The sequence below is a fragment of the Cyprinus carpio genome, chromosome B15 (genome assembly GCF_018340385.1).
Source record: "Cyprinus carpio isolate SPL01 chromosome B15, ASM1834038v1, whole genome shotgun sequence".
NCBI classification, from domain to species: Eukaryota; Metazoa; Chordata; class Actinopteri; order Cypriniformes; family Cyprinidae; genus Cyprinus; species Cyprinus carpio.
Window position 1 is genome coordinate 26,219,503 of NC_056611.1, and position 27,500 is coordinate 26,247,002.

At 35.0% G+C, this 27,500-nt stretch overlaps 1 protein-coding gene and 1 long non-coding RNA gene across 2 annotated transcripts in view; both read right to left on the reverse strand.

Annotated features, from left to right (window-relative positions):
• The window catches only part of LOC109060225 (26S proteasome non-ATPase regulatory subunit 2-like), a 69,377-nt gene that overhangs the window by 10,376 nt on the left and 31,501 nt on the right, over window positions 1-27,500 (reverse strand). The window lies entirely within an intron of this gene.
• Window positions 17,780-24,200, reverse strand: LOC122139853. Its single transcript, XR_006156619.1, has 4 exons — window positions 24,161-24,200; window positions 20,240-20,317; window positions 19,067-19,099; window positions 17,780-17,801 (listed from the first exon to the last, which is right to left on the reverse strand). It is a non-coding gene; the product is annotated as an uncharacterized LOC122139853 (long non-coding RNA).

The window sequence follows — 27,500 nt, forward strand, 5'->3', positions numbered from 1 at the left end:
TAAAAATACATTATCATTTATTTTATTAAAATAATAATTTTTTTTAAATTTTATTTATTTATATTTTAACGCCATAGGAACAGCATGACTACTATAAAAATAATAATAATTAAAATAAACTCATTTACAAAAATTCTAACACACATTCAGGCGATACTCTTTAAAAAAAATAAAAGTTAAATATCGCTCTGAATAAAAAAAACACACCATCTATTTACATAAAAACAGTACAGTCTACTTTTACTGTTTGTAAAATATAAACACAAAAGCATGCATTCCAGTGAGGTTGCCATGGTAACTGACCGGGCCACGCCCCCCGGCTGACGGACGTCCCAGATTAGCAAACGAAGGCGTGAAATCTGGACCACAGTTCATTCCGGGCAAACGACTCGGATCCAGCTGCCGCAGAGGAGTTTTATTGGCCTGCAGAGAGAGAACACATGTCAACACATCAGGTGTGTGTGTGTGTGTGTGTGTGTGTGTGTGAGCTTCAGCTACCTTATCCAGCACCACGTCTGAGATCTGCGGCAGACCCTCGGGTTTGTTCATGCTGGCGCTGATGAACTGGAAGCCGAGCAGAAACTCTCGGTCGTATTTCTTCTTCTCCTTCAGCTACCTTATCCAGCCCATTTCTCGCGAGGAAACAAGGACAGTTTAATGCTTTTATTTTTTATTTGAGAAAATGATAAAACCGAATCCATGATTATGCATATAATGCATTTTTTTTTTTTAAACTGGACAGTCGATCAATCCTGATTTACCTGCTTTATACTGGTACTTCTGCCAATAGGTGGTAATGAAGTCGGCTCTCGTCTTTGTGGTTTTATGGTTTTATGTTTTAAGTTTATATTTTATTTGATTGAATTATTTGATATATTTTTTTTTTGTTTATTGTATGTGTATGTCTTTATTCGGCTCGGGACTCTGCGGTTTGATGTTTACCTGCAGCACATAAACCAGTCTTAAAAGTAGCACAAGTATATTTGTAGCAATAGACAACAATAATACATTGTATGGGTCACAATTATACATTTCTCTTTTATGCCAAAAAATCATTAGGATCTTAAGTAAAGATCATGTTCCATGAAGATATTTAGTAAATTTCCTACCGTAAATATATCAAAACTTAATTTTTGATTAGTAATATGCATTGCTAAGAACTTCATTTGAACAACTTTAAAGATGACTTTCTCAATATTTAGATTTTTTTGCTCCCTCAGATTCCAGATTTTCAAATAGTTGCATCTCAGCATTTCTTGTATTCTTTGTAATGCATTTTTTTAAAGTATGTCATGTCAAATTTAAGCTTTTCCAAAATTCCTAATTAAAAATATAGAATAAGAATAAAAAGTTACCAATCAAAAGAAATCAATATTTATTAAATTAGTTTTTCCTTTAAGAAGTTGGAAGGTGTAATGGAAGAACACAGAAGTGGCATGCAGGTACAAGAAATCAATATTAACAGCTCCAGAGGTAGTTTTAATTTCATAACAATGTTGTGAGGATTTAAAGTTTAAGAGTATGACATTTTAAATATAGAACTATTGTTAGATTGAAATTATTTAAATAGCAGAAAACATGCTTTAAAAATCAAAAATGAAGAGCACTGCCAGCGGGTGGCGGCAAATCACTGGTCCCGATCGCACAGATCATTCATTCAATTGATTAGTTTTAAGCGGCTGATTCATTCTCGAGCGAAGCAAGTGACTCTTTATGAATGGATGAGTGAATCATTGACTCACTAGATTGTTTAAGCGCCCGCTGTTTGTGGAATGTAACTGACTCGGCTGTAATTTGTTGGCGAAACTTTTTTCGTTGTGAAGTCTTGACAAAATCTGACAATATTGTTAAGTCATACAATGCAAGTCACTTGTATTAATTTATTGCTTTTGGATTGTTGTATTAATTTATCATCCGCGGTTGCAAACTGCCTTAATAATCTTTAAAAGCCGTCACTCACTTCGGTACATCGTTATAATCACCGAAGCTCTTATTTTGATCTACACTTTGTTTGTTATAACGGAGGATTTGCAAAACACAGTATACCTTCTTTAGACTGGTATTTCTGCTCGATTGGGGTAAGCTTCGGGGTGGAGACTCTACTTGATTTTGATGTTTTCAGCATCAAGTTTATCTTCTTTCTCTCTTCCGACGCCTCATCCACGTCCTCAGCAGGGGGCGGGGCCGCGAGGTCGGTGCTCTCTGGGCTCCCGCCTTCACTGGGGTGTGTGGCCTCTGGCTCAGGTGGCGTGGGCTTTAAAAACTCAAGACAACAGCTCACTCTTACCTTAATCATATGTAGGCGATATTTTATCTATCCCTCACTATATAACACATAGAATGGCTCTATAGTGAAGAAGATTCTATAGTAGAAGAAAGTCAAATCTGTAACATTACATGGCTTGAATTTTGTGAAATCTGTATTTTCAGAAAGTGTTGGATTCACAGCAATTCCTGTAGCTTTGCATAAATTGTAAACGAACAGGCCTTGAACTACTTTATTATTGTTTTTGAATGAAAAGGTTTCTTTTCTTGAAACTGTTAACGTTCCTATTTGAAGTCTTTTAGAGGATTTATTCATGTATCCCGCCTCCTTCTTGTTCAGGTCTTTCATTTTTCTCTTTTTCTTTGGCACAGAAACCACTGCAAACACACAAACAGACTGAGGATGAAAAAAAAATGCACTATGAAATCAAACAGACATCAACAGCCTTGATATAAAACACAAAGAAGCTTCAAGCCAGAAACAAACTCTTATGCAATTATGCAAACATTAACTGTTGGTTTACCATTTAGGCTTCATCTGAAATCACGTACTTCTCTATCATGTAGTAGGCAAAACAAAATAATATGTCTGAATTAACAGCTTTCATGAAATAGCATGCAAAAAGTCCCAAAATGATGCACTATTTTGTGGCGAGATTCTGAAGTGCGCATCCAACAAACACAGTTCAAATTGATTGAAGTACTAAAGTTACTAAAACATAAACTGAAATATAAATAAAAGCTATATAAATTTTTTTTTTAAAAAGACTATATAATAAAATCACGAACTAAAAAAAAAAAAAAAAAAAAAAAAAAAAAAGGTAAAAAATTCTAAATATAAATAAATACTATAATCATATTTAAATAATACTAAATTACTATATTACGTTACAAAACAGTTTTTAGTTCCTTAAAAGCACACTATAAAGCTCCCCCTTGTGCTTGCTTATAACTACAACTAAACTAAAACTACTGAAATCTGAAATAAAATATGAATATTAGATGAAAAACTGTTAGATGAAACAAACATTTATTTTAGTTAGCTGCCAAAGGCAATTTAAATACAACTAAACTAAAACAAAAGTACTAAGAAGTTACTACAGCGAACTAAAATAGTCAAAAAAAAAAAAAAAAATATATATATATATATATATAAAAAAACATATATTAAAATTACTAAACTAAACTAAATTTAAAATAATAACTGTAAACTGAATACATAAAAATAAATAAATAATGAAAATATTAATAAATACTATAAATGTGCATAAATAATACTAAAATTGCAAAACTAAACTAAATTTAAAATAATAACTGTAAACTGAATTTATTAGGTTCACATAATGCACACTATAAGCTCTCCCAGCAATATTACATCAGAAGCCGCTCCCCTTGTGGCCACACATCAGAAATGTAGTGTTAATTTTAAATTGAGAATGTTATAATATAGTTAAGTTATATTTTGATAATTTTGATTTAATTTAGTTGCAGTTTAATTAACATTGATTTCTTAAGTTCGAAATACTAGTTTATAGAAGTAAAAACTGAAACAAAAAAAAAAAAAAAAATAAAAAGCACTTAGAAGTTCACATGTAACATAAAAAAAAACACTTAGAAACATGTAACAACATTACTTCAATTTAACCTAAAAATGAAAAAAAATGTATACAAATAGAATTTAATTTAAAATATTAATAAATACTATAATTATAGTAATAGTAGTATGCTTGTGTGCGATTGCTTTACAACTCATACCTTGGGTAGAACTCTCAGAGGGAGTGGTCTGTGTAGTGGAAGCGATGTCCTCTCAGCTGCTTTCTCCATCGGAGGGGGCGTGGCTTTAGAAAGCGGCCTCTGAAGGGGCAGCGGCTTCCTTAAAAAGTGGTTCGGGGGTTTCCTTGGCAGCGAGTGAAGGTGTTTCCTCGACGACAGGAGTCGTCTCGACAGGGGTCTCCTTGACAACAGGCCTTTCCTTGACAACAGCCTCCTGGGTGAGGCCAAGTGAAGGGTTTTCACATCAACAGGTGTAGGCGTTTCCTTGGCAACCACAGGGACAGTCGCCTTTTTGATTGGAGAAGGGGTGGACAGTCGCCTTGGGGGCAGGGAGGTGTCGTCTACTTGAGTAGGAGGGTTCTTCTTTACCACAGGGGCAGTCATCTTTTTCGACTGCGGGAGTGGGTGTTCTTGTTGAAGGGAGGAGCAGTCTTCTTCTTGGGAGCAGCCGTCTACGGGTACTCCCTTTGATGACAGGAGCAGGCGCCTCCCTTGACGACAGGAGCAGGTGTCTCCTTGGCCGACCAGGAGCAGAAGCGTCTCCTTGCGGCGACAGGAGGCGGGGTCTCCATGGCGACAGGGATCGGGGTCTCCTTGGCCCGACGAGATGACGCCTCCTGACGACAGGAAGCGGGCGTCTCCTTGGCTTGACAGGAAGCGGGGGTCTCCGCTTGGCGACAGGAGCGAAGCTGCCTCCTTCACAACAGGGGAGTGAGGTCTCACTTGACAACAGAAGCAGCCGTCTCCCTTGACGATAGGGAGCAGGGGTCTCCTTGACAACCCGGAGGTAGGCTCCTTGACAACAGGAGCTGTCTTTCCTTAACAATCCGCAGCCGGGAGTCTCACTTGACAACCACAAGGAGGTTGAACTTGAGGTGGTATTTGGATTATTGGGGGTTTCTTTACAGTCCTAGCGACATCTGGCTTCCTGCTGGCTCGACTGACGTCTCTGTGGGCGGAGCCTGCAGGGACGCCGTTTAACATCTGGAGCTCTTCGGGCTGCACTATTGGTGATTCCAGCGAAGGCTCCGCCTGGGTGGCAGCGATGGGCAGCGTTACAGTAACAGGCCCCTCCTCTTTGCTTGTAGTGGGTGTGGCTTCAGCACCGTTTGAGGCGGGTGGTTCCATCACAGTGGGCATTGCATGGGTGTCGTCTGCCGGCGCTGGGGGCGGAGCATCTACCGTATCACTTATCGGACTGGTAGGGGGCGGAGTCAGAGGGGCATCGGGTATCGGACTTTCGCCTGGAGGGATGGGAAACTCCACTCTGGTTGTCATGGCGACTGCAGGTGTGGCGTTGTCACCGTTGGGCTGTGTGCAATTTGTAAGCAAAAATGAAAATTTATTGTTATTTATTGAGTGCGTAAATGACAAAATGTACATTTTTAATCTATGCAAAAATTATTTATAAATCAAGTCAACATGAGAGTGAGTACATAATGACAAAATGTTATTTTTTTTAGTTTATAGAAAAACGAAAATTATAAGCAAGTTGGTCTGACATGAGTGAGTAAATGACGACAAAACATTCATTTAAGTTTAGGATTTTTTTTTTTTTTTTTTTTTAATTATTTGGACTGATGTGAGGAAGTGAGGAAATTTTCACTTTATGCATTATTTATAAGTAATTTGGACTGACATGAAAGCAAATGATAAAGCAATGTTTGTTAATGCAAAAATTTTAATTATTAACAAGTCATTTAGACCAACATGAGTAAATTATGATGGAATGTAAATTTTTAGTTTAAGCTAAAAAAAAAAAAAAATCGGAAAAGTCATTTGAAAAAATAAATTAAAAACTCATTTAGACTGACAACATGAGAGAAAATGACAAAACATTTTTAATTTATGCAAAAATAAAAATTATTGATAAATCATTAAAACCAACATGAGGGTGAGCAAATTAACAAAACATTAATTTTTAGTTTATGCAAAAATTTTAATTATTGACAAGTAACTTGCACCGACATGAGAGTGAGTACATGATAACAAAATATTGATTTTTAGTTCATGCAATTTTTTTTTTTAATGTTAATATTTGGCTTGACATGAGAGGTAGAAAATGACAACAAAATGTTAATTTTTAGGCAATGCAAAAATTTAAGTGATTGATAAATAATTCAGACCAACATGAGAGCGAGTAAGTGACGAAACCTTAATTTTTAGTTTATGCAAAATTAAATTACTAACAAGTAATTTGGACAGATATGCGAGTGAGTAAATGATGATAAAGCATTATTTTTACTTCATGCAAAAATTAAAGAGTCATTTATTCTGACAAAATGAAAGTAGATGACAAAAGATTCACTTTTAAGTCATTTGGACTGAGATGAGTGTGAGTAAATAATGAAGCAGCGATGATTTTCTTGGTTCAGCTGCTCAGGTTGTGTTTTTGGTAGTTTGTGATGAGATGAGTGTGAGTAAATAATGAAGCATAGATGATTTTGTTTGGGTGTGGAGCCACTGCGACCTCCTGACATGATCTCTTCTGTGATGTCAAGAGACATTCAGCACACGTAACAAGAAATGAGAACATGGCCGAGAGAGAGAGAGAGAGACTTTAAGATGCAGCACATGGGAAAGACTAAAGCACAAACCAGAGAAAAACAGTATCAGCGAGTGATTTAACCCTGGGAGCATTTCTCAGTGCTGTGAGACTATGCTATGGATGTCTCTGGCAAACACACACAGTGCAGCACCTTATAAAGAAGTAAATGCACAACAGCCTGGAAACTTTCCGCGCACAAACATAAATCTGACTGTTTGTCCAACTTATCTGCACTTTACTCAATGAATTATACATTGACTCGCCAGCCCTCCGAGGTAAACGTGCGCGCGCCCACACACCCACACACACACACACACACACACACACACACACACATGCATGAGGCAGCACATTTCCTACCTTCCTCCCCTCGGACGGAGAGGCTGAGTTCTGCTAGGCCCGGCTCATCCTGGGGCTGGAGTTTAAACCTTAGCCTAACTCAGACACACTAAAGTGGGCAGCACATTCACACACTGCCTGGGCCGACGTGGGACTCTAACTCTCTCTCACGTACAGGAGAGAAGGGAAGGAAAAACAGTGAAAGAGAGAGAGAGAGAGGAGAGATGGGTGGGAAGAAGTGTGAATGAGAGAGAGAGAGAGAGAGTTCGGCGGGACAAGAGGAAAAGGAAAAAAAAGAAAGGCAGAGAAAGAGAGAGAGAGAGAGAGAGAGACTGGGTGGAGACTGAGAGCCACGTGGAGCGACAGAACTGAACCGAATTACTTTACAGAGACACTGACTGAAAGTCGGGGACTTTTTATTCTGCAAGACCGCATTAAACTGATCAAAAGTGACAGTACAGGCGTTTATAATGTTTCAAAAGATTTCCATTTCAAATAAATGCTGTTCTTTTGAACTTTCTATTCATCTGTGAAGCCTGAAAAATAAAACTTATCACGGTTTCCGCAGAAATTTTGTGCAGCACAACTGTGTTCAACATTGATAATAATCAGAAATGTTTCTTGAGCAGCAAATCATCATATTAGAATGATTTCTGAAGATCATGTGACACTGAAGACTGGAGTAATGATGCTTAAAATACAGCTGCACATCACAGAAATAAATTACATTTTAATATATATTTACATAGAAAACAGCTGTTTTAAACTGCAATAATATTTCACAATTTTTACTGTATTTGTAATCAAATAAATGCAATCTTGGTGAGCAGAAGAGACTTACTCCTAATTTTTCTACTACTAAAAAAAAAATCTAAAATAAACCAGATTATCAGTTACTGCTCAGAATTAAACGTAATCAACATTAAAACTGATTCTTGAATCACTCCGCTTTTATGAGAGTCAATCGCTGGTTGAAAGGATACCTTAAAAATAACAGAAATAAAAACTAAATTCTCTTATAAAACAGCATTTATTAACACCAAATACAGTTCAGGCTAAAATTAACATTTGAATGAATAATTCACATTTTTGTTTACATTTAGTTTTTCATCTAATATTTCGATTTTATTTCAGTTTTATTTAAATTGACAAAATGTTTTTAATAGTTTTAATAATCCTGACTGCAGTCAGTGTTGGGTTAGTTCCTCAAAAAAAAAAAAAAAAAGTAATGAATTACTAGTTACTAATAATCACATCTTTAACCGAGTAATTAGATTACTGTACTGAATTACTTATTATTACTGATTATTTTCAACAGTAAATCCCACACCAGCCTTGAGCAGTCAAACAAAAAAGACATGAATCTGCTCTTTTAATTCTTTCAAAGGAATAATATAAAATTGCAAACATTATTCTTGAACTGACCCAAGTATTTAAAGTATTTAAAGTATTTAAAGTATTTAAAGGGAGAACGTTATTTTAAAATGAAGAGGAATACCTTGCTTCAGAGAAAAAAAACTTCCTTTCAAGGGAAAAGCAAATAAATGAATGAATGACTTAGTAACGCATCACACCCATCCCTGCAGTCCTCTCTCTCTCTCTCTCTCTCTCTTTTCTCCTTCTCTCTTCCTTCTCAGTTTCTATTCCTCTGAAATGAAACCTCACTGACGGCCAAAAGCAAGACTCGGGGACTCAAAGTCCAGCATGTGAGCTCCCAGAAAGCCTGATAACAGCACGCTAACACATCACATACCAAACCGCTGATACTAAAAAAAAAAAAAAAAACATTAAACCTTTCAAAATGTCAAATATATAGAAACAATGCGCATAAATGTAACTGCAAAATAACCAGATGAGTACAAATATTCAAGTGTAATACGCAAGTAACTGACAAACATGTTAAACATCTATTTGGTGAAAAAACAAACAGGAATTTTACTTTTAGAACCCAACGTTTTTCTATGTAACGCTGTTGCCATGGAGACGAGTCCCATGGCAACAGAAGATACAATTCTGAGATTCCGTCTTTGATGCGGAATTTAAATAAACATTGTATCACTGCGTTTGAAAACATTCTCTCATTGTATTTTTTAAAAACCCAAAGCTTTGGTTTAGCACCTTATGAGCGACAAAACTAACGATGCAATCAAATTAATATTTTACTGAAACCAATTCATTAATGAATCAGTTTACCAACAGCTATTTCAATAATTAACTCTTAAATTGTACACTAAATTGCACATTTTTAATTGTTTCTACTCCAAATTATGCATAAAATATAAACATTTAAACAGTGGCTGTTATAAATACGCCCGTGTTTTATACTTCTGTCTCTTTAGATGTTTAGTTACATCATGTCATTCCAAATCTGTATGTGAAGAAATTTTTGGCCAAATATTTTTGGTTGCTGATATTTCAGTTATACTTCTGTCTAGTTTAGATGTAACCAAAAGCTATAAAAATGCATCCTAAACACAAGAAAGCAGCATCCAAGCGCAGCCTGGGAAAAACTAATTATATCGAAGATGTTAAGAAAAAATATTGGTAAAGAAAGAAAGAACAAAAAGACACATTAACTAAAATTAAGTAAATATAGGAAAAAGAAGGGAAGGAAACAAACCAGTAAGAAAGAAAGACAGCAAGAAAGAAACACGTCGCAGTCACTTCAAAGCCTGGATTTGTTCAGCTTGTGTCAATTAAAGAGGCATGAAATTAACAAATTAATCTGGATAGGTGACATACGGCTCACTAGAGCAAATTATTGATCATAAAGATGTCAAATTAACAACCTTGACAGCTTAATTTCTGGTACAGTGAGAGATGTAAGTCAAATTTACATTAGATAAAGAAATATTACCAGAAAAACACAGGCCACAGAAACAATCACTGAAGCTCCAGACGCTGAAGACGGATGGACGCCTTTACCTGGGTTTAAGTGCTCCCGCCTGGGCTGGAGCTTGCTGCGGTTGAGGGGGCGGGCCTGTGGCTGCTGGGGGGGCGGGGTTTTATGATGACGGGGCCACAGCAACAGGGCGCGAACTGGGCCTGGGCCGGGTAATACTTCCAGCTGGCCCAGCTGCCACAAACGCCTCAAATGACAATCTGTGCAAACTCCCCGATTCAGATTTCGGCAATATCTGGGGTCGCTGATGAGGTGAAATCTCACAAAACGCTGAACTGTGAGTGATTCTCAGCCTGGTAAACGCACACACACACACACACACACGCACTCGCACAAACACACAGCACCCTCCTTTAGCAAACACACAATCTGTCACAGCCAAATTTATATTTGAACTGCACACCCTCCAAAAACAGCCGCTGCTCTCATCTGCATACGCACCGGTGGTCTGCACAATACAGACGTTTTAATGTCCTTAAAGACACAGTTCGGCCAAATATTACGATTCTGGTAATTTTTCGTTCCAAATCAGTTTGCTGTTAAATACAGCAGCTCTTCTTCGTATTACAACAGCTCACAGTGATCACAAATAAATGTAAAAGTAATTAATTTCAAGACTTCTAAAGACATATGATACATATATACAATTAGAGCTGTAACATATTTCAGTTTTTGTTTTTTTTTAATTTATGGAGCTTGTGTTGTAGGCAGTTTTAGTTAATTAAAGCCCCCAAAACTAAAGCTATATATATATATAATGTAAATAATAATGAAAAGGAGAAAAAATTTGTAAATAAGCTCAAAATTGTAAATATGAATGGGAATATACTTCAGAGATATTTTTTACTCATGATTATTTCTAGTGGTGCCAATAATTGACTTTTTACATGTATTTGAGAAAACCATTATTTCATCATGAGATTTTCCACCATTTTTAATTGTTTTAATTCAATAAAAGGTAAGAGATTTTTTGTGAATATTTAAAATAAAAGATCAGAAGGATTAATAAAAATGCAGGTTTATTTCCACAGCCTTCTTTGATCATATTTACCAAGATTCCCAACGATTCTGACCACGACTGAACTTTAACTGTGAGCCTTGTGTATATACTGATTAAGTGACGATGTGATTTGATTTGCAAATTAAACATTAATTATTTAAAAAAATATATATTTCAAAACATTAATAAATCCTACAATAGCACATAAATAATACTTAATATTTAACTTTAAAAAAAATAATATGATGGTGAGTAAATACTGACAATTTTTATTTTGCATGAACTTTTGTGCATATTTAATCCATTTTAATCTGTTGTATTTTATATTATATATTGTTTTTATTTATAGTTTTTACATCACGTTGACTACTTTAAAAAAAAAAGTTCACTATTGTTTGTGTATGCAAAACAATGTCAAAAGTACTACTTTTTTAAATGTATTTTTATTCATTGTGCACAATTATTTAATTTTAATCTATTGCATTTTATATTATATATTAGCAGTTATTTTATTAACATTTCTTTCATGTTGCTACTTTAAAACTGTTATTGTATTTTGTTTGCATATGCAAAACAATGTTAAAACTAGTACTTTACTAATTTTTATTTTATTTAATTTACCGTGAATTTCATTTGAATTTATTATACAGTATTTTATATTAATTTTAATTTTTTTATTAACATTTCTGTCAAGTGTAATGAATGTCATGCACCTTAAAATTATATAAATGTATTTTGGTTTGTGTTTCTGTAAAAATGAAAATGTCTTCAGCAGTACTTTGGCAATTTAAATGACTCCACAAACTCCGATTCACAAACTCATTCCCTTGTATCTTTCAACCCAACCCAACTCACATTACTGAGGGAGCATTGTTGACCAGAGCGACAGCTGAGACTAAATATAGTCAAAACCCCCAGACAGCATCCCGGGTCAGTAGAGTCTCAGAGACGGGTGAAGGAGAGACGCATCAGTCATGTACTCCTGTACTTCAGTCAACAGTCAAACACACCCCAGGCCTACGGTACAGCAGCATGACTTCTGACATTTCTGACAGCGCAGAGCACAGACGGTGAGGAGGAGGAGAAATTCATCAATACAGAAAAGAATATCAAATAAATAAAACCGAGAGACAAAGAAAAGAAAAAAAGATCATTAAATAAATAAAAATAAAAACAACGAGAAAGAAAGTAAAAAAATGTAATTCAATAAATACATGAAAAAATAAAAAAAGTCAAATAAATAAAATTAGATGAAAGAAAGAGAAATTAAATATAAGAAATGAACAGAAAAAAAATTTCAAAAAAATAGATAAAAAGAAAAAAAGTGAGTCAAACAAATACAATAAAATAAAGAAAAAAAGTCAAATACAAAAAATAAATGAAAGAAAATTAAGTAAATAAAAAGGAACAATTAAAGAAAATCAAAGAAAGAAATAAAAATTAAATATAAGAATTATAAAGAGAAGTAAAAAACCATTTAAATACAAGAAAGAAAAAATAATTAAATAACTAAATAAAAAAAGGAACAAAATTAAGAAATAATATAATTAAAGAAAGATAGAAACAAAGAATCGGTAAGATAAATGAACAAAAAAATATAATAAAACAAAAATGAACAAATAAATTAAAGAAAATTACAATTTTCTTTAAAATAGAGGAAATAAACAAAGAAAAAGAATTTAAAGTTAAGAATAAATAAAAATGAACAAATTAAGAGAGAAAAAAGAAAAAGAAAGGCTACTACCCTTTAAGACTTCTTATATTTAAATGAGCTCTGACTACCGCTGCCGATGCATAAATATGGGCGGGTCTTATGCTAACGCATCTACAAAATAACAAAAAACGCTTCAACAACGAAATGCCCCTCGGGGGTAAATCGGACGAGGGAAAACTGTCAATTTCACTGAAACGGTACATGAATCAGTTGATCCAGAAGGCTCACAATGATTATTCCTACATGACACACACACACACACACACACACACACACAGGATATGTGACCATGGACCACAGAACCAGTCATAAGGGGAAATTTTTTGAAATTGAGATGTATGCATCATCTGAAAGCTGAATAAATAATCTCTCCATTGATGTATGGTTTGTTAGGAGGACAATATTTGTCTGAGATACAAATATTTGAAAATCTGGAATCTGGAGGGAGCAAAAAAAATTCAAATGGCTTAGAGAAATATCTTTAAAGTTGTAACAAATGAAGTTCTTAGCAATGCATATTACTAATCAAAAAATTAAAGTTTGATATATTTACGGTAGGAAATTTTACTAAACATCTTCATGGAACACGACCCTCTACTTATTATCCAATGATTTTGATTATCAAAAGAGAAATGTATAATTGTGACTGGCTACAATGTATTGTTGTCTATTGCTACAACAATATACCTGTGATACTTATGACCGCTTCTAAAGCTGCAGGACACAGATATGGGATTTATTGCTTCCTGTCTCCATACGTACCGTAATCAGCTGGACTCGTGCCGGGATAGAAACCAGGAGAACCGGCCACCTGATACTGCTGAGGAGCCGTATGAGGGACTGTACTGAAGAGAGAGAGGTTATAGAGAGAGAGAGACACTGACTCATCTACCGCCCATCTGACTGTGGTGTCCCGTTTCAAGCCATTTTACTCATCTCACCCAACAATCCTCCCCCCTCGCATGAGTTGCACAATGTAGGGAACCGTACAGAGCTGAAAGGGAGGAGTCAGCAGAATCACCACACAGAGAGAGTGTGTGTGTGTGCGTGTGTGCGTAAAAGGCATGAGAACGTCCCTGTGCTGCGCAATATCGCCAACAAACCAAAGATCTATGCACCCCACCCCCCAAAAAAAAACCCTCCCAAGGCTGAAATAAAAATATATATCAACAAAAAATGAATTACAAAACTTACCCTTATTTTATTTAGATTCAATGCCACTGAAATATCTCATATTTCCCCATTTAGGATTAACTAAAATAACTAAACCTTAAATCATATAAACTATATAAGCATATATAAGAAAAAAAACTAAAATAAATGACAAGCAACAAAAAACCTTTAAAATTAAAAAAGCAAGCAAGAAAATATTAACTATACTAAATAAAAAGAGAAAATATAAAAAATATAAACCTCTAGTTTAAATGATAAAACTATAAGTGATGCTAAAATATGCGTTCTTGATCAGTGAAAACATGATCAGTTTTGATCCCAATTCCATAAATTAGAATCGGGTGGCTAAAATAAATATATTTTTAAAAATAAGTACATAAATCAATAAAACAGAGAAAGTATTATCTGGTATGAGGTCAAAAAATGACTTTGAGATCAATCTAGTTAAATGGATTTAGGAACATTTTTGGAGTTAAAAAAAAAAAAATTGTAAGTCTGTAAGGAAATCTGAACATGACTTTTTCAACTTGTTTTTTATTCTAACTTCAAGCATCCTTTTTGTTATCAACACGCGGAATGTAGGTAGTATTTCATTACAAAAGCAACATTTTGAGCAAAGTTGAGAATGATCCCATCTCATCAAATGCTATATCTGGATCATATTCAGTACCAAGATCAAAGCAAAGATGCAGCAGATTACCCATCAGCACTCCCAGAGTCTTTTACCACTTCCTGGATCAACGCCTCGGCCCAGCTTTCATACATGGGTTAGTGTTAATGATCGATTATTTTTCATATGCATATGCTTCCAATATGAGGTCGCCGCTTCTGCTTCTGATCGAAGGATTAAGACTCATTCAGGAGACATCGATAACAGCTGTGAAGGAGTTATATTATATAGTATAGGTGCTTAGAAACATTACTATATTTAATGTTTTTTTGAAAGAAGTCTCTTCTGCTCATCAAGCCTGCCTTTATTTGATCAAAATAAGGAAAAACAGTAATATTGTGAAATATTATTACAACTTAAAATAATAGCTTTTATATTTGAATATACTTTAAAAAATAATTTATTCCTGTGTGATAAAGCTGAATTTTCAGCATCATTACCCAGCCTTCAGTGTCACATGTAACATCCAGTCTATCACATGATTATTTAGAAATCATTCCCTAATATTCTGATTTATTGGTGAGTGTTGGAAAAAGTTCTGCTGTCTAATATATTTGATGAATAAAAGGTTAAAAAGAACTGCATTTATTCAAAAATAAATAATAAAAATTTAATAATATATATTCTAATAATATATTTTCTTTTACTTATCACTTTTATCAACTTTACACATCCTTTTTGCTGAATAAAAAGTATTGATTTTATTTAAAAAAAGAAAGAAAAAAATTACTGACCCCAAATTACTGACCAGTAGTGTATATTGTTATTACAAAATATTTATATTTTAAAAAGATAGCTTCTTTTTTTTTTTTTTATTTTTTTTACTTTTATTCATCAAAGTATCCTAAAAAAGTAATTCACATGCCTGAAAAAAATATTAAGCAGCAGAACTGTTTCCTTAAATCTGTGATAAATGAATCATCATATTAGAATGATTTCTAAAGGACTGCGTGATAATGATCCTAAAAATTCAGCTTGCATCACAGAAATAAATGATAATTTAAAGTATAATAAATTTAAAAAACAATTATTTTAAATTGTAATAATATATCACAATATTACATTTTTTTTTCTGTATTTTTGATCAAATAAATGCAGGCTTGATGAGCAGAAGAAACTTCTTTCAAAAAAACATTAAAAATAGTAATGTTTCCAAACTTTGACCTGTACCGTCTCTTCTCTCGCATCAAGCCTGCCTTTATTTGATCAAAAATACAGAAACACAGTAATCTTGTGAAATATTATTACAACAAAATGGTTTTCTATTTGAATATACTTTAAAAAATAATTATTCCTGTGATGCAAGCTGATATTTTCAGCATCATTACTCCAGCCTTCAGTTCACATGTACATCCATCTATCACATGAGCATTTAGAAATCATTTCTAATATCGGATTTATTATGAGTGTTGGAACAGTTTCTGCTGTCTCATTATTTTATGAATAAAAGGTTAAAAATAACTGCATTTATGTCAAAAACAAAAACAATTTCTAATAATATATATTCTAATATATATTTTCTTTACTATCACTTTTTAATCATTAGACACATCCTTGCTGCATAAAAGTATTGATTTTATTAAAACAAAAGAAAGAAAGAAACTTACTGACCCCAATTACTGGACCAGTAGTGTATATTGTTCATTACAAAATTTATATTTTTAAAAACATAGCTTTCTTTTTTTTTTTTTTTTTTTACTTTTGATTCAGCAAAGTAATCTAAAAAAGTATCACGTTCTGAAAAATTGACGCGCATAACTGTGTTCCAACGTGTGATAATGAATCATCATATAGAATGGACTGCAAACTCATGTGATAAGGAACCTAAAAAATGTTCAGCTTTGCATCACAGAAATAAATGATAACTGAAAGTATAATACATTTAAAACAACCACATTATTTTAAACTCTATAATATATCACATATAGACATTTTTGTTTTCTGGTGATTTTTTGATCAAATAAATGCAGGCTGATGAGCAAAAAACTTCTTTCAAAACATTAAAATGTAATGTTTCCAACGTTTGACCTGTACTGTATACACGCTTACATACTGACTGCAATCAGATACCTGTGTTAGCTTCGACAGATAATTACTGTTTTTGGGGGGACTATTCAACTACTTTACAATTAACAGCAGTTTGCAAGTGCATCAACTAGCTGCACCAGAAAATGACATGTGCAATCTTCTGTAAAACGAGCTTATACAGAAAGAAATTAATAATGCACTCGTTGACTCATGCGTGTGCGGCGATGCTGGTATTATAATGGTTATTGCTCTTACCTTGTCAGATAATATAGTAGGCCGGGCCTTTTTAATTGGGGAAGCTGAGTGGTTGCTTGGGAAATCATCATCATCTGGGAGGGGCCGTGCTGAACACGTGAGGGGGGCGGTGTCCGTGCGGCAGGGGGATGGGCCGAGGCCCGTGCTTGGCTGGACACCGCCCAGAATTGGCGGTAAAAGCGGGGCCGACTGGTAAGTACGGCGGAAACGAGAAAACACAGACACTCGGCTTTTTACCTATTTATAAAGTTGTTTCCTTTCAGGAACACTGACTTTAATACAGACTGGAAAAAAAAATAAATAAATATCGATTTCTCGATTTTATTTTTATGAAATGATCTGATTCTTAAACCCCGAGAATCGATGAGTGTAGCCTTTTTTCCGTACGGACAGAACATTGAAGAGCACCGTCCCTTCCAATAAATCGCAAGAAGCTTTGTGCTTTGGTGCTTTTTAATTTATATGAACACAGTCTCAGGATACATTTAATGTCCTATGTTTGCAGTTTCAACAATAAATGCCGTATCGGCCGGATGAAGTGATTAACTCCTCCGCTTTACCTACTAGTTTGAGAACAAATACACAATGACTAAACATCCGAAGGTAAGGGGTTAAAAGAAAGAGCACAACTTTACAAGCAGTATCCTGTTTCTTGTAATCGCTTCAACTCAGTGTTTCCAGCCGCGCTAAGATGTCCAAATAACGACTTGTAAACGCATGTCACGTCACATTTACCTCAGAAACAAACATATTCGTTGACCATTAACTTGTTAGTCAACTAGAGAAATGAACTCTACAGAGGGGCATTTTGCTAAATATATGCACCATATAATATATTACTCTAATTTTTACTGTTCTTCAATGTTTAGTTTAGAGAATTTTTTTCTTTGAGAAAATTTGGCGTGTACCTGATATATATTTAAAACATGATCGATCTTGAATAGAAAGAATTTGTGAATGAGAATCAATGAAGCTCACATTTTTTAATTCCTTGGGGAGAAAACACGGTGGGAGGATGTTTAACTATCAGTTTCATATTATGAAAGTAAATGGTTGAACACATTTGATACTGATTTTAAAGACATATTTTGTGAAGTGTAAGAAAAGCGTTACCTGCAGTGACCTGAATCCTCCCTTCAGCAGCACCACACACACTACAGTCACAAACAACACCACACACACACACCACACCACACACACACACACAGCAGAGGAGCAGAGAGAGAGATGAAGAGTGTGTGTTACCCACCGGCACAGACAGTTAGAGGAACAGAGCAGCATGCAACACAGCATTCAGCACTGTTCAGATTGAGACGACACAATAAAGGGCCAGAAACATACTCTACACGAGTGGCACACGAAACACGACCAACGCACTGCAAAAGACGGGAGAGTGTTTCTGTCTTTAAGAAATAGAAAACTATTACTTTATTATCTTACTTTTTCCTTTCTCTTTTATAAATTATTTTTATGTTATTTTTAATATATTTTATTATCATTCATTAATGTCATCATTTATTATCCAAGTATTTTTCTTTTTTAACTATTTAATTTTATTTTATTACCTTTCTTTATTAGTTTAAATTCGTTAAATTTAAATTTGTTTCTTTCTTTTTTAATTTTTTCTTTTTCTTTTAATTATTTATCTTCTTTTTAAATTGTTTCATTTAATTGCATTATATTTTTTCTTTCGGTTTATTTCTTTTTTAAATTACAAAAATATTTGTATTTTCTAATTATTATTATTTTAATTATGTATAATTATTCAAATTATTTTTCAATTATTTAAATATTTTTTTTCTAATCATTTAATTGTATTTATTTTATTATCTTTTTTTCTTTTTACTCAAGTTTAATTTCTTCATTTAAGTTTATCATATTTTTCTTACCATTTTTTTGACTAATTTTATTTTTTTTTTATTTTATAATTTTATTTCTTTTTATTATCTCTGCTTCCTTTCTTTTAATTATTTAAATTAACTATTTCTTTGAAATTTATTTCTTATCATCTTCATTTTCTCCCTTTTTCTCCTTTCTTTTAAATTATTTTAATGCATTTTTGTTTTTTTAAAAACTCACTTTACTTTCATCTAACCTTTTCCCTTGCTTTTTTAACAACAATTTAAAAAAAATTACGCTTTTATGCTATTTATTTTTTTAATTTTTAATTCCTCTCTCTCTCATCATCAGATAATTTCTAGATAATAAAGCATTTGTTTAAACTAGCTTCAAGTAAAATTATCTTAAACAGTTTCTGCTCAGAAAGAGAAGGCTTTTATACTAGTTTATGATAATTACGCAAACACTGTAAATACAGTGCAGAATCTCATACCCGCAAATGACGCAGAGAGTATGTTTCAGGTCTTGTTCAGTGTATGTGGGTGTGTTTGTGTTAGTACCTGTTGTGGTAAAGCTCTAGGACCTGAGGCAAACTAGAAAGAGAAAGCCACACATACAGGTCAAAGGTCAAGAAACTGAAGCAAACATCAGCCACAAAAAAAGCAGAGGAGAGATCCCGCTTTTCCAGAAGCACCTCAGTCGCCTCCTCCGCCAGCTTCCTCACACACACCGAGAGTGTCAGGAGGGATGCAGGGCGACCTCTGAAACTCAAGTACAGATCGTTTTACATTCACACATTCAGCTCCATGTTCACTCGCTGATAATTCAGTCCAAAACATGTCAAGCTAGATATTCAGCAGCTTGTTCTGGACAAAGTTTCTTACATGAAACTCCCAACTGCTTTCACACAGGATCATCCGATAAATTCATGAAATAAAAAATCCCATTCAGAACCTCTTCTCAGACCCAAAAATACTGGAAGCAAGATCCACCAACCAGAAAAGTGTACATACTTCAACCGTGGTAACAACAACTTCAAAATGAACGCAAAACTAACTTTTTATGACCTCATCGCCTTAAGATTTGTTTATTATTTACATTTGATCAATTTCTCAAAAGACAGCAGAAGTATTGTTACTATTAACTTAAAACTACTAAAAAAAGTTAATACAAATAAAAAAACTTTTAAATGTAAAATAAACGTAGATTATTAATAAATAAATACTATAATAGTATAAAAAATATTTCTATTATTTATTTATTTGTTTTATTTTATCATCTTTTTTTATGTAATAATGTACAAATTTTTGTATTAAATGTTCGAGACTGATTTTATTCTATCTTTGGAAAGGGTTTTTTATGGCAATTTTCCTAAAAAAATAAGAAAATAATAAAAAAAAAATATATCAAGAACATTTACTAAAAGATGAAATATTTAGCCATTTGTTTTTACACAACCTGCAAGTCATGTAACCATTGATTCTGAGAACTGTGATCATATGAATGTGCTAAATTACTGAAATAAGTTACAATCCCAGGTAGACTTCAAGTAAATATTTAAGCTCACAGATTTTGGGAATCTCTGCTTTAGTGTTTTTAATACCTAAATACCTTTAAAATGTATATTAAATGTAACACAGGCTGGCTGGTTTGGTTCTTGAATCTTGAAAGGCTAATGGTGAACACGAATGGGCCAGTGGACCCCAGCAGGCCCCACAGGAAGTGATGCGTACCTGTCGGGGTTGGGCGGCGGGGTTCATCTGCGGCGGAGGGGTGCCGAACACAACCGACGGAGCAGGAGGAAAACTGGGCTGAAGAGAGACACACGTGCATCATTCAATCACAAGAGTAATCCAGAGAGATCATGAGTACAGATGCACCGATACTGAACTTCTCAGCCGATAACCAATTATTCAGAACGACATCTGCTGATATTAATAGTTCAGTTTTCCTAAGGAAAAAAAATATCTCCCAACTAATGCTGTAAACTAAACATTAATATGAACAACAACACTATTTACATTCAATGCATTTTGTTTTTTTTAGATATAATAATCACTCAAATAAAAGCGATCTTTATACAACTCAGTTGCACTCAAAGAAAGTGGGTCTTCACGATTTATTCAAACATATTTATATAATTAACAGCAATTAAGCTCCCTCTTGTGTTTTCATAGCTAACTAATGAACTTTCTGTTGAAACGTTTATATTAGACACGATAGATATCGGTAAGTTGTACTTTATTTTTCAATATAACTTCTGATGTTCACTCACATTTATTTTGTGCTATAACTTGTATTAAACTGCAGAAGAGAACTTTAAAGCTTTCTACAGGGATCTGTCACGTCACATTTAAAAGCGACATTAAATGTTTGAATTTTTGTGATAAAATGTACTTTATGGACTTTAATCAGTTGTAAACTTCGTTCAGTTCTACGCAGGCAATTTCATCAACCGACGTCTACATTCGCTACCAGAGAACAGAACACATGGACATCACGCATTATACAGAGTTAAACCTGTGGTGAAAGCCGTTACCGAGGCTAAAAGTCCCATCCCACTCATTTTGGACAGCTCAGACAACAAATACAATTTTTCTAAATATACAACCATACAAACAGAAGCAGGAGTGTGTGGGTCTGATGACAGCTGAATATAACTTTCGGGAAAGACTGCCTTTGCATCTTGCATATGCCTGACTGGACTCAATATGATGATGAATATGGCATCAACTGTTACCGCGTATATCAGCACATTAGCATTGACAATATCGGCCACGCCCAGAGGACCATGTGTCACATATCCAAATCAGGGAACCCCATGATGCGTTTACTATGACCAGTGCAGCTCCAGTCCCTATACGCTGCTCGCGTAATCTATGAAGACAATTATTTTTTTAAATCTTTGGACACTGAAGCCCGTATCAAAAAGTCACCGAGATACGGTTTTCTAAAACAATTAAATCTGCCAAAGCATCCATATTGTCAGAGACTCGAAGCATTACTAGGTACTACACAGGAAACCAAGGAAATTGGTGAGCAAAGCCTAGCTCACAACACTGACACAACTGCAAACATCTCTGCATGCTGTATCCGATGAAACGCGACCTCTTTATTGCCGCGTTTGAAGCCCTGAACACAGAAGCCCTGGACCGCTGCTAGGAAGTGAAGCGCCTTGAGGCAGGGGAGCGTGCGCAGTAAAACGTAGCACACACAGGTCCTTTATTAAGTCCGCTGAGTACAGTGAACTGCAGCAAGGAGCAGCGGTCTAGCTCCGGATGGCAATCCTCCCATACGTGTGCTGTAGGGTTTGCACTGTCCGAGTCTAAGGACAAGGGTGTAACCACTGAATTCTTACAATCTTTCCCTCTTCGAGTGACAAATAACAGTCCCTGTCCGTGTTTCAAACTCCACCACTATCAGGGGACCCTGTGCGCCAAAAACAAGCACACAACAGTTTCAAGTCCAAGGCATGATGGACTACAGACACTGTATGGACTCTGCTCCTGACCCATAGGTGTGTAACAATAAAGTTTTTTTTGAGCGTACAGGAACGAATTAGATGCCGAGGCAGAAGGACGCCAGTTTCAATTTGCCCCTTAACAAAATCCTAACGTGCAGCACGGGAATAGTATAAACAGACAGCTCCATGCACAGACTGCTTTTTCACAGTGAGTTACAGTTCAGGCACTTCCAACACTATCAGCCACCGGGATCCAAACTCAATAGCAGGAGCTATATTAAACTAACCTCATGCCGTGCACTTCCTTCTGTGCACTGTGTGTAACTGGATAACTTGAGCTTCCTACAACGCCGTAGACCGCCTCAACATGTACACCTCGGAACACATGTCCACAGACTAAAAACGGAGGAAGAAAAGAAACAAAAAACACTCACTCCAGCACCATCATAATGAAACGGACTAGGCCATTCCTACAGGGGCTTCTCTCTTGCAATCAGGCCCAGACACGATGCTGTGTTTACTATTTTTCGTGCTCATGACCTTTGTGTGTTGGCTAGCCCATCCTAACAACACCATCAGAAAATTTCAGATGTACAACCACAGTCATTGGCCTTATCAAATACAAGGATGAGACCGGCATACATGAAAGAAGTGTCTGAGCTGCTCACAATGGTGTGAGGAATAACAATCGCCACTGACCATCACACGACCCAGAGGAGATGTGTCGTGGACATAGGGAGGAGTGAGCATGGTATCAGCCCTCCGCGGAGAAAAGATGCGGCGTGAGAGAGGGGCATCTATAATTCCTGGGGTGGCACCACCATCTGTGAGACCTCAGTCGGACCATTAAACACAAAGAAACTAAAGGTAAGTAAAGGCACAATTCATCTAAGACATTGTACTGTCCTGAGGAGTAGCTGTAGGTAAATTTGGCATGGTCAGTCACAGAGTCTCCATAACTTCTACACGAAGCTCAATTGTGGAGAGTGTGTTAAAGCTGGTCACTGCAGTGCAGCACAGAAAGGCTTTTAAAGAGGGTGATGAAATCTGCGCCTGGAAAATCGTTCATACACTACAAGAACCGCAGTGCGGACCGGGGAGGATATTAAACAACCGTAGTCTTTCTCACTGATACACGATTTATCAGCTCGCACGATGAATGAACACTCTTAACAATGGATGTAGTCATCTGATATATTGCTACTTGCAGCTGGCACATGTTATACCGTGAAAGATAATTTATTTATTGACAGTTGGTATCGTATGTTTTTCTAAAAAATTTCGGCATACGGGTTTTTCATGACACTTTTGCTATTTTTACATTTTGGTGTTCTATCACTGTTCTTTTTGTTACGTTCCACGTGTGCTTTTAGTTTAATTCATTAATGTGGGTGCACTCGCTATGTGTGTGTTTGTACTTTACTATCGTCAGACCTTTGTTTACACTCTAAACCACGTGTTTTTCCTTCTGAAGGGCTTTCAGAATTAACGGTCATTTCTGGAAATACAGTTTAGTATCATCACCCAGTAACCAATGTGTACCTCTTAAATGTTACAGTAATCAAATCTCTCATGTAAACACCAAGCCTCTTAACATTATATTAACTTCTTTATTATTTATATTTTTTAACTTTTTTTAAAACCGTTTACTGGTATAATCTCTATCGTCGTTATATGTACGTTTGATCTTGCCCCCGTGTTATTTTAGTAGTTTGTTATCCCAAATTCATAACCGCGTGTCCCATTCTCAAAAAGAGAGGAGAAAACAAAGTAAGAATTTCATTGTACTCTAGTACATATGACAATAAAGTTCTTAAATCTTAAACAGCACTGCATTATTGAGTTATCACTGGGGGGGGGGCTTTAACTCAAATAGCCATAAATTTGATCAAGAGACAAGCAAGCTTGCTGTCCAAAACTCATTTTCCCACTGCATTTTGATTGACAGGGATATAATCGGCCCGTATAATCGGTAGTTTTTTTAATAAGGCTGGGGCGTGGATAAAACAGCAATGAAATCTCAATCGTGGATCAGGTAAAAGCTGGATATGTGAGGCGCATCTATGTCAGTGAAAAGCACAGTACCTGTTGTAGTAAATGCTGCTAGAAAGCATGTGATGGAGATTAAACCCTAGTTTTTAATACCGATTATCGGCTGATATATCGGGTGCTTGCCCGGATCACGTTTTACCTGGGACAGACCCGGGAGGGCGCGGGATAGCAGGGACGGAGGGGGGTCCTGGACAGAGGCTGAGGTGCCATTATCTTCCTGTTACAACCCGGAGCATCTGCAATCGAGAACGCAGCACCCCCACTGACAAAAACTCTGGTAAACCAGAGAGAGAGAGAGAGAAAGAGAGAGAGACATATCAAGTTATTATTCACGCCGTGCTCATTGTGTCTTAAACTCTAATTAGCGGATTATGAACATCTGACGTGGTGAGAATGATTCAACGACACACCTCAGAAGCTCGATGGTCACTCTGTGGGGCACAAGCAGAGCGTCTGAGTCATGTGCTGGCAAATCATCAGAGCAGCATATTGTTGCAAAGCTTCAAGTGTAGTCCAATATAATAAGTTAACAAAACCTTTTAAAAAAAAATAAGTTATATTCTGGAATGGAAAAATATTGCATAGGGTTCCAAAAATTTGGAAAATTTCCAGTAAATTTGGGAAACTTTCCAGGATTTTTTTGGAATCCTGCAGGGATTTACGGAAATTTACCAGAAATGTTCCACCCCTTTGCAACCCTAATATTAAAACAAAAAGTGTAATTATAAACTTAAATACTGAGTAATATTAATTTAACTACATGTACTATATGGTTAGGATTAGATTTCTTGCATGTATTATGCAATAATATTTATTGTTATTATTATAGTAAGTACATACAATATGTAACAAGAACACATAATAACTCAAAGTTTTTTTTAATTATATTTTTACTTTTATTTTTTGATGTATTTGTACATATCAAATTATCAATATAACTATAAAAAGAAACTTTTTAAACAATTATTAAATAAAAATGCACATTTATTAAACAAAATAACAAATGTATTACTACATTAAATTGCAAAAGCTTTCAGAATATTTCTGGAAAAACTTTCAAGAAATTTTGTCCCAGAACGAATATTTACAGAAAGTATCTGAGGAAGGGAGGGGGGGAAAAAAAAGGAAAAAGGGGAAGAGAGAAAAAATAGGGGAGGTTTCTGGGCCCTTTGCAACCCTACATTTAAGAATATAATACTATTTAACTGTATCTGTAACATTTACAATAAATATAATTTCCTAATTATTTTAAACATGTTGACAACGCTTCAAGCATTTTATTGAGTTATTTAGTGCTCCTGTAAAAGTACTAAACGTAACACATTAATTAGAACTGTGAAGCAAATTTCTGGTCATTTTTTTTGTGAACCTCAGCTGTAGCATTAGGTATCATGGCTTGTGGTGTGTTTTGACATGTGGCTGCATTTCTGTGAATGGAAATCAGTATACTAAACAGGACTAGCGGGCAGGAGAGAACCAGCTGAAGCGACTCCTCGAACTAGTTTGTATATGGAGGGGTTCAGAAAGACACGGCTCTCTTTACAAGAGCCAAATATAGAGGCATAACCTGCACGACTCTCACACACACACATCACATTGCTGACTTGAGGATACAGTACAGTACAGTACAGTACAGAGAGACGGACGCTTTCTCAACAGATACAACATTTACATAACACTTCTAAACACACCAAAAGCCGCAGTGTCAAAAGGCCACAAATCAAAGAGAGAGGAGAATTAAAATGACTCTCAATCAGCTCTGTTCTCTTTTTTAATAAGATAAACATTTATAAGGGACATTTAGGAAATTATTATCATTTAAGACGATTTAGTGCATTTCTTTATAAATGAGATCCATTTCTGCTCGTTACTCATCAGTGATTTCAAAGAATCTTCACGATTATAATAAAAATGCAAGAAGATGAAAGAGTAACTTTGTAGCCAGTGTAACATTTTTAGAATGTCCAGAACACTGCAGAAAACACTATGCAACATAAACGCTCGGCGCCATATATGGAAACACACTTTTCTATAATCGCTTTAGTTATGAAACGAAAATAAAAGAAATGACCATATCGTATGATTTTATTTTAATCAGAACAGTTTCAACTAGTGATTAAACGCTATGGGTTTTCAGTGGCTAATGATGATATATACTGCTGTAACGGAACGAAAACTTAACGCAATATTCACTCAAAATACATAATTATAATCGTATATAATTTTTTATTTATTTGAATTAATATTTAAGGAATTTGAAATAATTTGAAAATGGATTAAAAAATAATTGTGTAAAATAAACATACTTATACTTGGAAGACAACAATTCTTTTTCACAAATAAATAAATATTTAATACAAATATAAATAAAAAATATAATATAAAATAAAAATAAAAAATAAAATAAAATATAAAAATATATTATAAATATAATATAAAATAAAAATAATATAATTTTATTTATTATTTATAAATAAAATATAAAATAAAAACATAATTAAAAAGGACGTAAACACCGCAACCAACAACACCATTTTTTTCCGATCCGAGAAGTTTTTGTTTTCTATACTTCTAGTAAGTTAAAAACGTAATTAAAAAGGACGTAAACACCGCAACCAACAACACCATTGAAAAATAACAAATGAAAAATAAATATAGAATCACTCAATCTGTGACAAAAATACGATATTATAAACTATGTTACTTTATAATTTTGCAGCAAAAGTTATTCTAGAAAAATCATGAGTGCACAGTTTTATAAAACCTAAACATTTAGTGAAATAACATTATTTAGTGGAAAAATAATAAAGTGAATAAGTGTGGGACTAACTCTGGTAAAATGTTACACATTGCTCAAACCACAATGTTTAAATGATTTGCATCCGCGTCCGGTTTAGTCACGGTGTCTGTGTGTGGAGCAAAAAACGATCATTATACATAAACATGAGTATACTGGGAGTGTTGTGGATTATTGTGATGTTTTTATCAGCTGTTTGGACTCAACTCTCATTCTGACGGCACCCATTCACTGCAGAGCATCCATTGCTGAGACACTGATGCAGTGCTACATTTCTCGCCCAACCTGATGAAGACACAAACTCATCTACATCTCGGATGATCCGAAGGTGAGCACATATTAATGACTGGCTGAACTATTCAACCAATAAAACACACATTCAGGCCGTCTGCATCAGCACAGGTGCTGAAACACCCACAAACACACTCTCTCTCTTTGTCTGTCTTTCCTTTGAGAGTTTGAACACGGCATAGAGACCTTTGGAGCGTGTTGCCATTGGATACAGAACTGCAGTGTGAGACAGCTTTCAGTAATGCGACAGTCACACACTCTCGCGGCCACACACATCCAGCTGCGTTTCACGCCAACTCTGACCCGGAAGCCTGACACGGGCCAGAGCGAGAGAAGACCTGGAGCACAAAACCAGTCATACGGGTCATCTGATAATCTCTCCATTGATAAT